The sequence below is a fragment of the Pelophylax lessonae genome, assembly GCF_965119305.1.
Source record: "Pelophylax lessonae genome assembly, chromosome: 4".
NCBI lineage: Eukaryota > Metazoa > Chordata > Amphibia > Anura > Ranidae > Pelophylax > Pelophylax lessonae.
Genome location: NC_138771.1, coordinates 8,078,746 through 8,094,901, shown reverse-complemented (window position 1 = coordinate 8,094,901; position 16,156 = coordinate 8,078,746).

The window sequence follows — 16,156 nt, the reverse complement described above, 5'->3', positions numbered from 1 at the left end:
ATACTGCGGCAGTCAGCCTCTCCTGGGTAAAGTGACGTATGGGTACGTCACTCGCCCCCGAGCCTGTAGGGGGCAAGCTCACGCCGCCGCCGGCGCGCTCCCGCCCCCGCTCCTTCACTGACATCCCCACGCGTGTGACCGGCGGCTCCGATGTCCGCCGGCCACTCGCGATCTCCCTCAGGAGAGGTAGAAAGACAGACGGCTGATGTAAATTCAACCACCTGTCATTCTCCCTTAGATCATGACAGAGGCTATGCGATCCTGCTATGTAGGATCGTATGTCTCTGTGATGATCTAACAAGCCACGCCCCCTGACAGTTAGAATCACACCCCTAGGGACACACTTAACCCCATAATCACCAATAAAGTTAACCCCTTCCCTGCCAGTGTCATTATTACAGTAACAGTGCATATTTAAAGCACTGATTACTGTAGTAATGTCACTGGTACCCCCAAAAGTGTCAAAAAGGTCAGTCAGGGGTCCGATCTGTCTGCCGCAATGTTGCAGTCCCGCAAAAAGAAATCGCAAATCGCCGCCATTACTCGTTAAAAAAAAAAAACAATAAAAATGACAAATCTTTCCTGTAGTTAGTAAACGCAATAACTTTTGCGTAAACCAATCAAAATACGCTTATTGCGATTTTTTTACCAAAAATATGTAGCAGAAAACAAATTGGCCTAAAATGTTAAAAAATTTAGATTTTTACATTTTTTTTTTGAGAATTTCATATAAAAAATGTGAAAAATATTGTTATTTTTTCCAAATTGTCGCTCTTTTTTTGTTTATAGCGCAAAAAGTAAAAAATGCACAGGTGATCAAATACCACCAAAAGAAAGCTCTGTTTGTGGGAAAAAAGGACGTCAATTTCATTTTGGTACAGCGTTGCACGACTGCGCAATTGTCCGTTACAGTCACACAGTGCCGAATTGCAAAATAGGGCCTGGTCTTTGAGCAGCCAAATCCTCCGGGACTTAAATGGTTGCTTCATGCAAAGGGCAAATTAAATTATTGCAAAATATAGTGGCGGCTGATGAATGAAATTGTGGGGAGGAGAACCAACACAGCCAAGCGGCAATCAAATCTACCACCCCCTCCCTTCCTCATCCCCCCTCCCGGGACGGACGGCCGGAGAGCCAGCATCCTTACCTGCTCCTTCCCTGAGCGGCTGCGAGTCTCCTCCGGACGTACGTCTCCTCCATCTTCCTGGCCAATGGCCAGTAAAGTCACTTCTCTTTTTAGCCAATCAGGAAAGGGGTCTCAGGACCCGCTTCCTGATTGGCTGGGAGGAGAGTCAGTGTGGCAATACAACTGGGTGGGCTCAGGGTGCAGTGCTCTGCGCCCCAAGCCCACCCTTTTTTGAAGCCTATTAGAGCCTCTGGCTCTGATCACGTGCTTAAAAAAAAAAAATCCCCTATTGGAATCCATGCGTCCGGCGCCCTGCATGTAGGGGGCCGGACGCATGGATGGGGGGGGGGCGGCGGCCCTGCGCCTCCAATGGACGGGCAGCCTCCAATGGACGGGCAGCCACAGGCAAAATCATAGTTCATCAGTTTTTATAAATCTATATAGATATAAACTGACAGGGTGAGGGATACCTGGACAGGTAAGTGTCCTTATATTAAAAGTCAGCAGCTACAGTCATTTTTGGGGAAGCTCCTCTTTAGAGTAAAAACATAAACATTGCAGTAACAGATAAGCCATTGGCTAGGGTTGCCACCTGTCCAGGATTTACCCAGACAGTCCAGTTTTTGAATTGTGTGACCACCTGAAACCTGGACACAAAATTCAGAATGGACCGTGGCTCCCCAAGTAACCAAGTACTACAACCACTGAGTACATAGGTGTGCACACAGGCCCCTCCCCCATACACTGACAGGAGAGGAGAGAGGGCTTGATCTGCTCCTCCCCCTCCCACCCTTACACCTCTGTCTGCCAGAAGTTTGAAGCTCAGCAACCAGTAGATACCTCGTGGGTGAAAGGTGTTGATGCCCGAGACTCCATCCTGGGGTGAGTGAGCTCACCATCCAATGTCTGTGACTGAAGTCTCCCCCCTCCCTTCTCTCTCCTGCCTCCAGACAAGTGAGTACACTATGGTAAGGGGGACTCAGATGTAAGGGGTTCTCTGTTGACTCTGATGTAAGAGGGGCTTTGGGAACCCTAATTTAGGGGCAATTCTGAAAAATTCTGATGTAAGTGGGACATTTGGTGATCAGAAACTCCCTTACACGCTAATCCCCGGCGTTCTGTGCCTCAGAAAAGGGATGTGTGGGCTGGAAGTTTGAAGCTCAGCAACCAGTAGCTACATCATGGATGAAAGATGTTGATGCCTGAGACTCCATCCTGGGGTGAGTGAGCTCACCATCCAATGTCTGTGACTGAAGTCTCCCCCTCTCCCTTCTCTCTCCTGCACTCCAGACAAGTGAGTACACTATGGTAAGGGGGACTCAGATGTAAGGGGTTCTCTGTGGACTCTGATGTAAGAGGGGCTTTGGGAACCCTAATTTAAGGGGGAATGCTGGGAACTCTGATGTAAGTGGGAGATTTGGTGAGCAGAAACTCCCTTACATAAGAAGAGTTCCCCTTTACACCACAATGTTCCCCCTTTAAAAAAAAAAACGCCATGTGCCACTAAAGTTTTCGGGTTAGGCTTGAAGAAAAGGTGGCAATCCTACTGGCCTGGTCCAGGTGATGTCAGAGTGACCAAATGCGTAGGGCGGAGCCTAGCATCATTACGCCACTTCCGGTTTTCAGTCGTGGAGCGCGTAAGCGTCCCTCATCTCTCGTGACACATTATACCTTTATGTAAATGTATACATTTTTATTTAATAAAACATTTTAAATGGATTTACACTATGGGGGCTGTGATTTATGTCCCCACCAAGAATAACCGTAGGACATAACAAGGGGGGATACACCAGTAAAGAGGATGTGAAGGAGGCAGTAACACCAGTATATTTGTCCAAAGCCATTTACCCCTGTTGAAAGGGGAAGGACCTCTGGTGAGTGCGATACCTGGTGGGGGGCACAAGTGGGGACACCGAGATTCACTGCATGTTGGAACATCAAATCTTTTTCACTGTGTTGAATCACTCTAATAATGTCACCCCATGAATGGAACTACAAGGTTCAGCAAGTCCAACAATGATACTAAGGAAATCACATATGTGAATGTTTTTATGGACACGTGTATAATATATAAAAAAATGTTTTCGGACAATATTTTGGATATTTCTTTACAGGATATTTAGCACCAGCACTGTATTACGATTTTGCACAAACTTTTTGGCCATTGCTTTTGCTATTATTTGCACAGATTGTGATAATTTGCACACAATGACTTGCACGGGATTGTGATTTTGCACATGATTATTTGCGCTGGATTGCATTGTGATTACTTGCACATTAATCTAAGGATTTATGGTTTTAGTACAACATAACGTACAGTTTTACAGCATTTAATATTTACTAATTAGGTTTGAGATTTGATATTACCACCAATACACCCAAGGTATCGGCAAAGTAGGAATTTCTAGGGCAGTGCCCCTACCCAGTAGTTATATTTCTAACGCGGACCCCACTCTTGTGTTGGGTAATTGGGGGCAGCAGCTCGCTATATGTAGTTAGGCCCTATGTCCCATATTTATATAGTGGAGGATTGGGCCATAGCGCGGATTATATATATATATATATTTTTTTTTTCTTTTTTCTTTTTTTTTAACCCTACCATAGACTTCAGCACTGGGGAGTATGTGGCCTGTGAATACAATGGAAACCCCCTACCCACTTCCCGCCCGTCATATAGCAAAATGACTGCCGCAAAGTGGGTGCTCTATCCTGACTGGCCGTCATATGACATCCAGCAGGATAGGCCACTCTGCACACCCCCGGGGGTGCGCAGAGCGGCGATCGGTGGTGCGGTGTGTCACTCTGACACACTGCATCTCCGATCCCAGTAAAGAGCCTATGCCATAGGCTCTTTGCCATGTGACCAGCTGTGTCCAATCACAGCTTGTCACATAGTAATTAGGAAGTGCCGTTGATCGACTTTCCTCAATTCGCAACTGACAGGCGCGAGTAGAGGTGAGCCGATCGGCAGCTCTCCTGATGGGGGGGGTCTGTGCTGGTAATCAGACCATTGATTACCAGTGCAGACCCTTGGGGGATGCCACTAGAGCCACCAGGGATTGCCCACCCATGGCCAACAGGGATGCCCACCCATGCCACCAGGGATTCCAATCAGGGCTCAGGGACCCTTTCAGTGCCCTCATCATCAGTGCTGCCCATCATTGCCATCTATCAGTGCTGCTCACCAGTGCCCATTATTGGCCTATCAGTGCCCATCAGTGCCACCTATCAGTGCCCACCAATGCTGCATATCAGTGCTACCTATCAGTGCCCATCAGTGCTGCCTATCAGTGCCACATATCAGTGCCCACCAATGCTGCATATCAGTGCTACCTATTAAGGATGATTGAACTTTTGAAAAGTTCGGTTCGGCCAGAACATCCGAACTTCCCGAAAGTTCGGCCCGGATTTCAGAACCCCATTGAAATCAATGGGACCCGAACTTCGGTAATCAAAAAACACCATTTTGAAGCCCTAAAACCCAATAAATGCCCCTAAAAAGTGCCTAGGGTTCTGGGTCATGCCCCATTAACTATTAATCACACAAAAAAAAGTTCTAAAAAAATGTCATTTTTGATAAAAAAGCCAATTATTGAAAAATTAAAAAAAAAAAATAAGAGAGAGATTTTTTGATTTTTACTTTGGATTTAGTATCTGGGGGGTCTAAAAGGTGTGCATGTGAAGTTTCAGCTCTGTAGCATGTCCAGAACTATGAAAAAAAAAGATAATTTTTCAGTAGAACAGGGATGTGGGTCGGGACCCTCCTTTAACTTTAACACCTATATGATCTTTTTTTCTGGTTCTGGACATGCTACAGAGCTGAAACTTCACAGGTACACTTTTTAGACCCCCAGACACAAAATCACACAAAAAAAAGTTCTTAAAAATTGTCATTTTTGATAAAAAAAAGCCAATTATTGAAAAAATTAAAAAAAAAAAAAAAAAGAGATTTTTTGATTTTTACTTTGGATTTCAGATCTGGGGGGTCTAAAAGGTGTACATGTGAAGTTTCAGCTCTGTAGCATGTCCAGAACCAGAAAAAAAAAGATTGTTTGTATTAGAAAACTTTCAGACAGGGGGTTGGCTTCGCTGCTGTAACACCTTGCCGGTTTAATAGAAGGCATTTTTTTTAGTTCTTTGCAGTCAGGAAATCATCTGAACTTGTGTATAGTGGTACTGTGCACAAGTTCTGATGTTTTGCCTGCCTCCAAAAACCCCCAAAAAATGCCAGCAAAAACACACCTGGGCATTTTTTTTTTGACGCTAGCGTTTTTTTTGGCATTTTTTGGGGTTCTTTTGAGGCAGGCAAAACATCTGAACATGTGTATAGGGGGTATATATAGACATATATGTCTGAATATATACCCCTAGACATATATAGGTGTGATAGTAGCAGAAATATATTACTGTAAATGATTTAATTAGCGTAAGCATTTATTTCTGCTACTATCACACCTATATATGTCTAGGGGTATATATACAGACATATATGTCTATATATACCCCCTATACACATGTTCAGATGTCATGTCTGACATCAAACATGTCCTCAAAAAAGCACTGGCAGTGGCAGCCCCTGCAGCATAAAAAATGCTTGGCTGGTGAGAAGCCATATGGGTGTGCCGAAGCAATTCAGAGAAATGATCATTTCTCTATAGCGGTCACCCTGCTATGGAAGGGTTTGGTCACCCTGCCATAGCAGTCACTGCCAGTTAACCCTACACTACATTACGGTCCCCTGACACTTCACACTTTCCCTACAGAAACTAAATTTTTGAAGCTAACTTAAATGTAAAGGAGCACTCTAACTACACTAGATATCCCTTTCCTCACACTAATAAATAGCTAAATGACACTTTTAAAGTAAAATTAACAGAACTGCTTCCACTCTCTTCCATGTCCTGTATAACAATGCTAGGAATATGGCGGGGGCAATCTTATATACTGGGGGGCGTATTCACTAATGATTGGTCTAGGGACCCCCTAGTCACTCCAATCACATTCCTAGCATTCTCCTGCCCCCTCAATTGGCTTTTGCTAATGGTTCAGGTCCAATCACGGGCTTTTAAAGCCCATTTCCTGAAGCATTGCATTTTGGGCGGTTCTGGTTGCCGAATTCCGAACTTTTTGGGCAAAAAGTTCTAAATTCGGCCGAACCTCGAACACCCAATGTTCGGGCCGAACCGATGGTGGACCCGAACCGTTCGATCATCCCTACTACCTATCAATGCCACATATCAGTGCTGCCTATCAGTGCTGCATATTAGTGCCTCATCATCAGTGCCTCCTCATCAGTGCCCATCAGTGCTGCATATTAGTGCCACCCCATCAGTACCTCCTCATCAGTGCCTGTCAGTGCGGCATCATCAGTGCAGGAAAAAACATATTTATTTACAAAATTTTATAACATAAACAAAATAATTTTTTTTTCAAACTTTTGGTATTTTTTTTATTTGTTTAGCAAAAAAGAAAAAACCTTGCGTTGATCAAATACCACCAAAAGAAAGTTCTATTTGTGGGGAAAAAATTACAGAAATTTGGTTTAGGTGCAGTGTAGCATGACCGCGCAATTGTCATTCAAAATGCAACAGCGCTAAAAACTGAAAATTAGCCTGGGCAGGAAGGGGGTGAAAGTGCCCGGTATTGAAGTGGCTACTGATGTCAGCTGGCAGCCATATACAGGACAACATGGGATATTTTATACAATAATAGGCAAATTAACCAAGAAGCAGATTTTTGGTTGGATGACACAGAGAGGAAGAAGACTGCTGGTAAGAATGAGAGTCTGGTGGAGACAAAAACTCAGCTGCTGATTAACAGCCTCTAACTAGGAAGTTTCATTCAATGGGCAAAGTGCTCCCCCAAGTGGCTGCCATAAATATTACATGTGTCAGTGGATGTGTCACCAATTGCAACTTACAAATTCTTAGATGTGATCGCTGCATTCATCTTCTTTTTTTAAATTTTCTTTCTTCTATTTTCATCTGGTAATCCGACATGATCTCCATGTATAAATACATAAGGGGGGATATGATCTCCATCAGTGGCGGCTGGTGCTCAAAATTTTTTGGGGGGGGGGGGGGGCGCAAAAAGAAAAATGTAATAGGTATTGCTTCGCGCCAAAAAACGCAGTAAAAAAATTGCGTGACTTTGAAGTCATGGTACAGGCATGGCACAGGTGATGGTATAGGCATGGCACAGGTCATGGTACAGGAGATGGTACATGCCCCCTTTCAATGCAGAGACCAGCGTACGTGCCCCCTTTCAATGCAGAGACCAGCGTGCGTGCCCCCTTCAATGCAATAAACACTGTGCTGTGCCCCCTTCAATGCAATAAACACTGTGCTGTGCCCCCACAATGCAGAGTTCAGCGTGCATGCCCCTTTCAATGCAGAGCGCCACAGCATTGTCCCCAATCACTGCAGAGTGCCACAGCATTGTCCCCAATCACTGCAGAGTGCCACAGCATTGTCCCCAATGATTGCAGAGTGCCCACAGCATTGTCGCCCAATGATTGCAGAGTGCCACAGCATTGTACCCCAATGATTGCAGAGTGCCACAGCATTATACCCCAATGATTGCAGAGTGCCACAGAATTGTACCCCAACGATTGCAGAGTGCCCACAGCATTGTACCCCAATGATTGCAGAGTGCCACAGAATTGTACCCCAATGATTGCAGAGTGCCACAGCATTGTACCCCAATGATTGCAGAGTGCCCACAGCATTATACCCCAATGATTGCAGAGTGCCCACAGCATTGTACCCCAATGATTGCAGAGTGCCACAGAATTGTACCCCAATGATTGCAGAGTGCCCACAGCATTATACCCCAATGATTGCAGAGTGCCACAGAATTGTACCCCAATGATTGCAGAGTGACACAGCATTGTACCCCAATAAATGCAGAGTGCCCACAGCATTGTACCCCAATGATTGCAGAGTGCCACAGAATTGTACCCCAATGATTGCAGAGTGCCACAGCATTGTACCCCAATGATTGCAGAGTGCCCACAGCATTGTACCCCAATGATTGCAGAGTGCCCACAGCATTGTACCCCAATGATTGCAGAGTGCCCACAGCATTGTACTCCAATGATTTCAGAGTTCCCACAGAATTGTACCCCAATGATTGCAGAGTGCCCACAGCATTCTACCCCAATGATTGCAGAGTGCCCACAGCATTGTACCCCAATGATTGCAGAGTGCCCACAGCATTGTACTCCAATGATTGCAGAGTTCCCACAGCATTGTCCCCCAATAAATGCAGAGTGCCCACAGCATTGTCCCCCAATCAATGCAGAGACCAGCGTGCGTGCTCCCTTCAATTTAAAGCACTTACCTGGCGGCGGCGGCGGGTTCTTCCCTCCTCTATCCAGTTGTCCTCTCTGCGGCGGCGGGTTCTTCCCTCCTCGAGTCCTCGATCCAGTTGTCCTCTCTGCGGCGGCGGGAAGGTGAGCGGCTTCTCCCTCGTCCTCCGAGCGGCGGTGACGGTGAGTGACTGACTCACGCACCGGCCCCATTGTGACGTCAGGGATCGGATGTCCTGGATGATGATTGGTCCAGGCTGGAGACTGGACCAATCACAGCCAGGATATCAGAAAGTGGGGGTGTCCAATCGCAAAGGCTTGCGCCCGGGTTACGCCCCCAGAAGGCAGCCAATCGGCGCCTCTTCTGGGACGTAAACCCCCCCCCCCCCCCAGCCACCAGTTCCATCACAGAGGCCGGCGAACCCAAATTATATTTTTTTTTACAGCTTTATTTGTTCGCTTTGTAATTTTTTTTTTCTTTTTTTTAGGGGTAGGGGGGCGGCGCCCTTGCGCCCCCTATGCACGGGCCGCCACTGATCTCCATGTATAAATACATAAGGGGGGGATATGATCACCATGTATAAATACATAAGGGGGGATATGATCACCATGTATAAATACATAAGGGGGGATATGATCTCCATGTATAAATATATAAGGGGGGGATATGATCTCCATGTATAAATATATAAGGGGGGGATATGATCTCCATGTATAAATACATAAGGGGGGATATGATCTCCATGTATAAATATATAAGGGGGGGATATGATCTCCATGTATAAATACATAGGGGGATATGATCTCCATGTATAAATACATAAGGGGGGGATATGATCACCATGTATAAATACATAAGGGGGGATATGATCACCATGTATAAATACATAAGGGGGGATATGATCACCATGTATAAATACATAAGGGGGGATATGATCTCCATGTATAAATATATAAGGGGGGGATATGATCTCCATGTATAAATACATAAGGGGGGGGTATGATCACCATGTATAAATACATAAGGGGGGATATGATCACCATGTATAAATACATAAGGGGGATATGATCACCATGTATAAATACATAAGGGGGGATATGATCTCCATGCATAAATATATAAGGGGGGGGGGGGATATGATCACCATGTATAAATACATAAGGGGGGAAATGACCACCATGTATAAATACATAAGGGGGGATATGATCTCCATGTATAAATACATAAGGGGGGATATGATCTCCATGTATAAATACATAAGGGGGGGGATATGATCTCCATGTATAAATACATAAGGGGGGGGTTATGATCTCCATGTATAAATACATAAGGGGTCCATATAGTGAACTTGGTGTTGAGTTGTTCACTTTAAGGTCATCACAGAGGACAAGGGGGAGCTCTTTACGCCTAGAGGAAAACAGATTTTGTCTCCAAATACGGAAAGGTTTCTTCACAGTAAGAGCTGTGAAAATGTGGAATAGACTCCCTCCAGAGGTGGTTCTGGCCAGCTCAGTAGATTGCTATAAGAAAGTCCTGGATTCTTTCCTGGGTGTACATAATATAACTGGGTACTAATATTTATAAGTAAAGTTGATCCAGGGAATATCTGATTGCCTCTCGGAGGATCAGGAAGGAATTTTTCCCCCTGCTGTAGTAAATTGGATCATGCTTTGCTGGGGTTTTTTCGCCTTCCTGTGGATCAACTGCGGGTATAGGATTGTGTATATGGGATTGCATGGTTTTGTTTTTTTTATTGGTTGAATTAGATAGACTTGTGCCTTTATTCAAACTTAATAACTTTTTAATATCAGGCGGATGGATGGACAGATGGATGGATGGACAGACAGATGGATGGACAGATAGATAGATAGATGGATGGGTGGACAGATAGATAGATGGACAGATAGATGGATGGACAGGTAGATGGATGGATGGACAGGTAGATGGATGGACAGGTAGATGGATGGATGGACAGGTAGATGGATGGACAGGTAGATGGATGGATGGACAGGTAGATGGATGGACAGATAGATAGATGGATGGATGGACAGATAGATGGATGGACAGATAGATAGATGGATGGATGGACAGATAGATAGATGGATGGATGGACAGATAGATAGATGGACAGGTAGATAGATGGATGGATGGACAGATAGATAGATGGACAGGTAGATAGATGGATGGATGGACAGATAGATTCATGGATGGACAGATAGATAGATGGATGGACAGGTAGATGGATGGATGGACAGATAGATGGATGGATGGACAGATAGATTCATGGATGGACAGATAGATAGATGGACAGGTAGATGGATGGATGGACAGATGGATGGATGGACAGATGGACAGATAGATGGATGGATGGACAGATATATGGATGGACAGATGGATGGATGGACTGATGGATGCTGGTTTGTCTTTGCGGATGTTTTTAATAAACGGAAGCAGTTGCAACAATTCTCTTTATTGCATCATAGAGCAACAAGTGTGCAGAGTTCAGGATTGTCACACATTCATATCGCTAAATGATACAGAAATATACTATAAATTATAAATGAATTCTGTGCTCCAGTATAAACTAACAATTTCCTTAAATGATAAAAGTCACCAATTCCAGGTTTCCATACGGGGGGGGTTGTTGGTATGAAATGTGAACAAATCTTCAGAACTTAGAAGTAAAATCGATAATTCTGCGTATCGCACCATTCAATAATGATGTCAGATAAGGGGTGCTTGTATCCAAGACCTCATTCAGACGAGGGGTCCCCCAGGTGCACCCATGTGAGGGCTGGAGATGAATGGGTGTTCTGTGCACCCCTCTGCAGCCAGTCCCATTCAAGTCAATTGGGACTGCATGCACAGGGATGTATGCGGTCCCAGCGACTATATCCATGGTAACGTCTGCATGGGTATATTCGCTTCCCCCCGATATGACATCAATGTGGGCGCAAGGCCTTGAACACACACTAGGGGGGGATGCAATAAAGCTGCTGCACTACTTTTCTGGTGTTAATCGCTCTCATTAGAGCGTCACTAAACCCACATCATAAAAAATGATGAATAAATGGTGTGGCTGCTCACACTCACTCATCACTATAAGATTCCTTTTCTGTATTCTGCAAAAATCCTGATTGATCCTGCTGCTCTCTGTCTCCCCCTTCTGTCCATGTCCGCATTGCAGTTGGGGATTTTGCAGAGGAGTGTTGGCAGCTCTGCACATGCTCAGTTCTCATTGAGTTCCTATACTGAGCATTTCCTGCCTATCACATCGGAGCAGCCCATGTGACTAATAGAGAGTCTTATAAAGCGGTCTTCTTCATTCTCCAAAAAATTCTCCAGCACTAAATCCAGGGTTAGTCTTCAGCACTGCTTCTATCCACAGCACCCCTCTGCTGTTCCCTGTGTCACAGCCAGGTGGAGGATTAACTATATTCTGGGATCTCTCTACATTGGAGATGGACTTTTGGTCCTTGTGCTGTTCAAATGATATGTTTCTGATCAGAGGGGGGGGGTTGTTTACTATACCCCTCACTAGCGATGGATGGAATTATCATTTTATTGGGGATTCCACACCCACTTCTCTTGCCCCTACCTAACAGCCATTTGTCAGTCTACGATTCAAGATGACTTTGCCTCGGTATCAGACATTCGCTGATCTGATTCCACTCAGGGCAATCACTATGAAAATTTTATAACACATCTAGATCCTGAAGAAGCTCATGTTAGCGAAACGCATTGATCCTTTTAACAGCAGGATATGTAATGCAATGTGTAAAACCTTTGACATGTAATACTCAAGTGTCTGTTTAACATTTAGTGTTAATTATGTAATAAAACTTATCTAACATGTCAAAAGGTGTTACACATTGCATTACATATCCTGCTGTTAGATGGATTGACGCGTTTCACTCACAACACAAGCTTCCTCAGGATCCAGATGGGTTAGGGCGTACACTATGAAAATGGTCATTTTCAGTCTACGATTCAAGACCCCTTTGCATCTGTTTGAGACATTTGCTGATCTGATTCTACTCAGGGGGTACAGTATGAAAATTTTCCAACACATCTGGATCCTGAAGAAGCTTGTGTTGTGAGCAAAACGCGTCAATCCATTTAACAGCAGGATAGGCAAGGTGTATAACCTTTGACATGTTATACTCAAGTGTCTGTTTTGAACATTTAGTGTTAATGATGCAATACAACTTATATAACATGTCAAAGGTGTTACACATTGCATTACATATCCTGCTGTTAGATGGATTGACGCGTTTCACTCACAACACAAGCTTCTTCAGGATCCATATATGTGTTATACAATTTTTTATAGTGTACGCCTTAAGTACAATCAGATCAGCAAATGTCTCAAACCAATACAAAGGGGTCTTGAATCATAGACTGGAAATGGGTGTTAGGTATGGGCAAGAGAAGTGGGTGTGGAATTCCATCTATCGCCAGTGAGGGATATAGTAAACAGACACTACCCCCCCCCCGGATCAGAAACTTATAATTTGAACACCACAAGGACCAAAAGTCCATATCCAATGTAGAGAGATCCCAGAATATAGTCAGTCCTCCATCTGCCCGTGACACAGAGATAGATGGAATTATCATTTTATGGGGGATTCCACAACCACTTCTCTTGCCCATACCTAACAGCCATTTTCAGTCTTTGATCCAAGACCCCTTTGCATTGGTTTGAGACATTCGCTGATCTGATTCTACTCAGGCTGTACAATATGATAATTTTCTAACACAACTGGATCCTGAAAACGCTCGTGTTGTGAACAAAACGCGTAGATCCTTTTAACAGCAGGATATGTAATGCAATGTGTAACACCTTTGACATGTAATACTCAAGTGTCTGTTTTTAACATTTAGTGTTAATTATGTGATAAAACTTATATAACCTGTTAAAGGTGTTACACATTGCATTACATATACTGCTGTTAGATGGATTGACACATTTCGCTCACAACAAGCTTCTTCAGGATCCAGATGTGTTATACAATTTTCATAGTTTAAGGGCCCTGAGTAGAATCAGATCAGCAAATGTCTCAAAAAGATGACAAAGGGGTCTTGAATCGTAGACTGAAAATGGCTAAGTATGGGCAAGAGAAGTGGGTGTGGAAACCCCCATAAAATGATAATTCCATCTATCGCTATATACATATGGATCCTGAAGAAGCTTGTGCTGTGAGTGAAACGTGTCGATCAATCTAACAGCAGGATATGCAATGCAATGTGTAAAACCGTTGACATGTTAAACTCAATTAACAAAAATTTTTTAAAAATAGACACTTATGTAATAAAACTTATATAAACATATCAAAGGTGTTACACATTGCATTACATATCCTGCTGTTAGATGGAGTGGCACGTTTCGCTCACAACACAAGCTTCCTCAGGATCCAGATGTGTTATAAAATTTTCATAGTGTACGCCTAACATCTGGATCCTGAGGAAGCTTGTGTTGTGAGCGAAACGCGTCAATCCATCTAACAGTTGGGTATGTAATGCAATGTGTAACACCTTTGACATATACTCAAGTGTCTGTTTTTAAAATTATTTTGTTAATTATGTAATAAAACCTATATAAACATGTCAAAAGGTGTTACACATTGCATTACATATCCTGCTGTTAGAGGGATTGACGCGTTTCACTCACAACACAAGCTTCCTCAGGATCCAGATGGGTTAGGGCGTACACTATGAAAATTGTCATTTTCAGTCTACGATTCAAGACCCCTTTGCATCTGTTTGAGACATTTGCTGATCTGATTCTACTCAGGGGGTACAGTATGAAAATTTTCCAACACATCTGGATCCTGAAGAAGCTTGTGTTGTGAGCAAAACGCGTCAATCCATTTAACAGCAGGATAGGCAAGGTGTATAACCTTTGACATGTTATACTCAAGTGTCTGTTTTGAACATTTAGTGTTAATGATGCAATACAACTTATATAACATGTCAAAGGTGTTACACATTGCATTACATATCCTGCTGTTAGAGGGATTGACGCGTTTCACTCACAACACAAGCTTCTTCAGGATCCAGATGTGTTATAAATTTTTCATAGTGTACGCCCCTAACACATCTGGATACATCTGGTCAATCTAACAGCAGGATATGTAATGCAATGTGTAACACCTTTGACATGTTCAAATTTCATGCGGTGTGCAGCTTTTTTTTTGCTGCCCCCCCTGCAAAATGCCGCCCTAGGCCTGGGCCTTGTTGGCCTAGGCCAAGATACAGCACTGCCTCCGTGCCTCAAATTTTCCTTTTTTTGTATTTTCAGTTAGGAGGAGGGTCCCCGTTTTCCACATATGTAGTAGCACCTTTGTTCGTTTTTATAGGAGATCCGTCTGTGATGCCGGAAAATTCAGAATCTCATTGTGGGTGGAAATACCTTTTTCTGCCTCTTTCCAAAGAACTCCCCCAATCAGGAGAAATTTCATCCAATTATACCGGAAATACATTCTTGTCCTGATACGCTTTGCTTGCTGCAGGTCAAACTTTTTCAATTTTTTTTTACAATCACTACAATGACAAAACAGTTTCAGGAGGCAACTTGAAGAGCCATGATGATGTGCCGAGGGCAGTAACCGGGGGACAAGCAATCTGGGGGTCATCAGTTCCGGGCAGTGGAAGTCAAGGAGTGGATGATGAACGGTTACTGCACTCTGCACACCTCACAATGAAGCCACCTCTAGATATGGAGACACAACGCTGCCAATCAGATTACTGATATGAAGATTTCACTCTGAAACATTTAAAGCTGAACTCCGGCCAGACAAACTTTTATAAATCCATTCCTCAACAGCTACAAAGGATATAAATCCAGTCTGAGCACCAAATGCCTTTGCAAACCCAGATATTACCTTGTAAAAGTAGCAGTGACATCATCACTGTGCTGTAAATAGCCTGAGCAGAGGCTCCACCCACTACAGGCTGCCTGCAGAAAATGACAGGAGGGGGCGGAGACAAACCAGTCCCCCTTGCACAGGGAGAGAGAGCAGAGTTGTGGGAGGGACTTAGCAGGCTCCACCCACTACAGGTGGGGGTGGGGACAAGACCAGTCCCCCTGCACAAGGAGAGAGAGCAGAGCTGTGGGAGGGATTTAGCAGGCTCCACCCACTTCAGGAGGGGGTGGAGACAAGACCAGTCCCCCTGCACAAGGAGAGAAAGGAGAGCTGTAGGAGGGACTCAGCAGGCTCCACCCACTGCAGGAGGGGGTGGAGACAAGACCAGTCCCCCTGCACAAGGAAAGAGAGAGAGAGCAGAGCTGTGGGAGGGACTTAGCAGGCTCCACCCACTGCAGGAGGGGGTGGAGACAAGACCAGTCCCCCTGCACAAGGAGAGAGTGCAGAGCTGTGGGAGGGACAGAGCAGGCTCCACCCACTGCAGGAGGGGGTGGAGACAAGACTAGTCCCCCTGCACAAGGAGAGAGAGCAGAGCTGTGGGAGGGACAGAGCAGGCTCCACCCACTGCAGGAGGGGGTGGAGACAAGACTAGTCCCCCTGCACAAGGAGAGAGAGCAGAGCTGTGGGAGGGACCGAGAAGGCTCCACCCACTGCAGGAGGGGGTGGAGACAAGACTAGTCCCCCTGCACAAGGAGAGAGAGCAGAGCTGTGGGAGGGACCGAGAAGGCTCCACCCACTGCAGGAGGGGGTGGAGACAAGACTAGTCCCCCTGCACAAGGAGAGAGAGCAGAGCT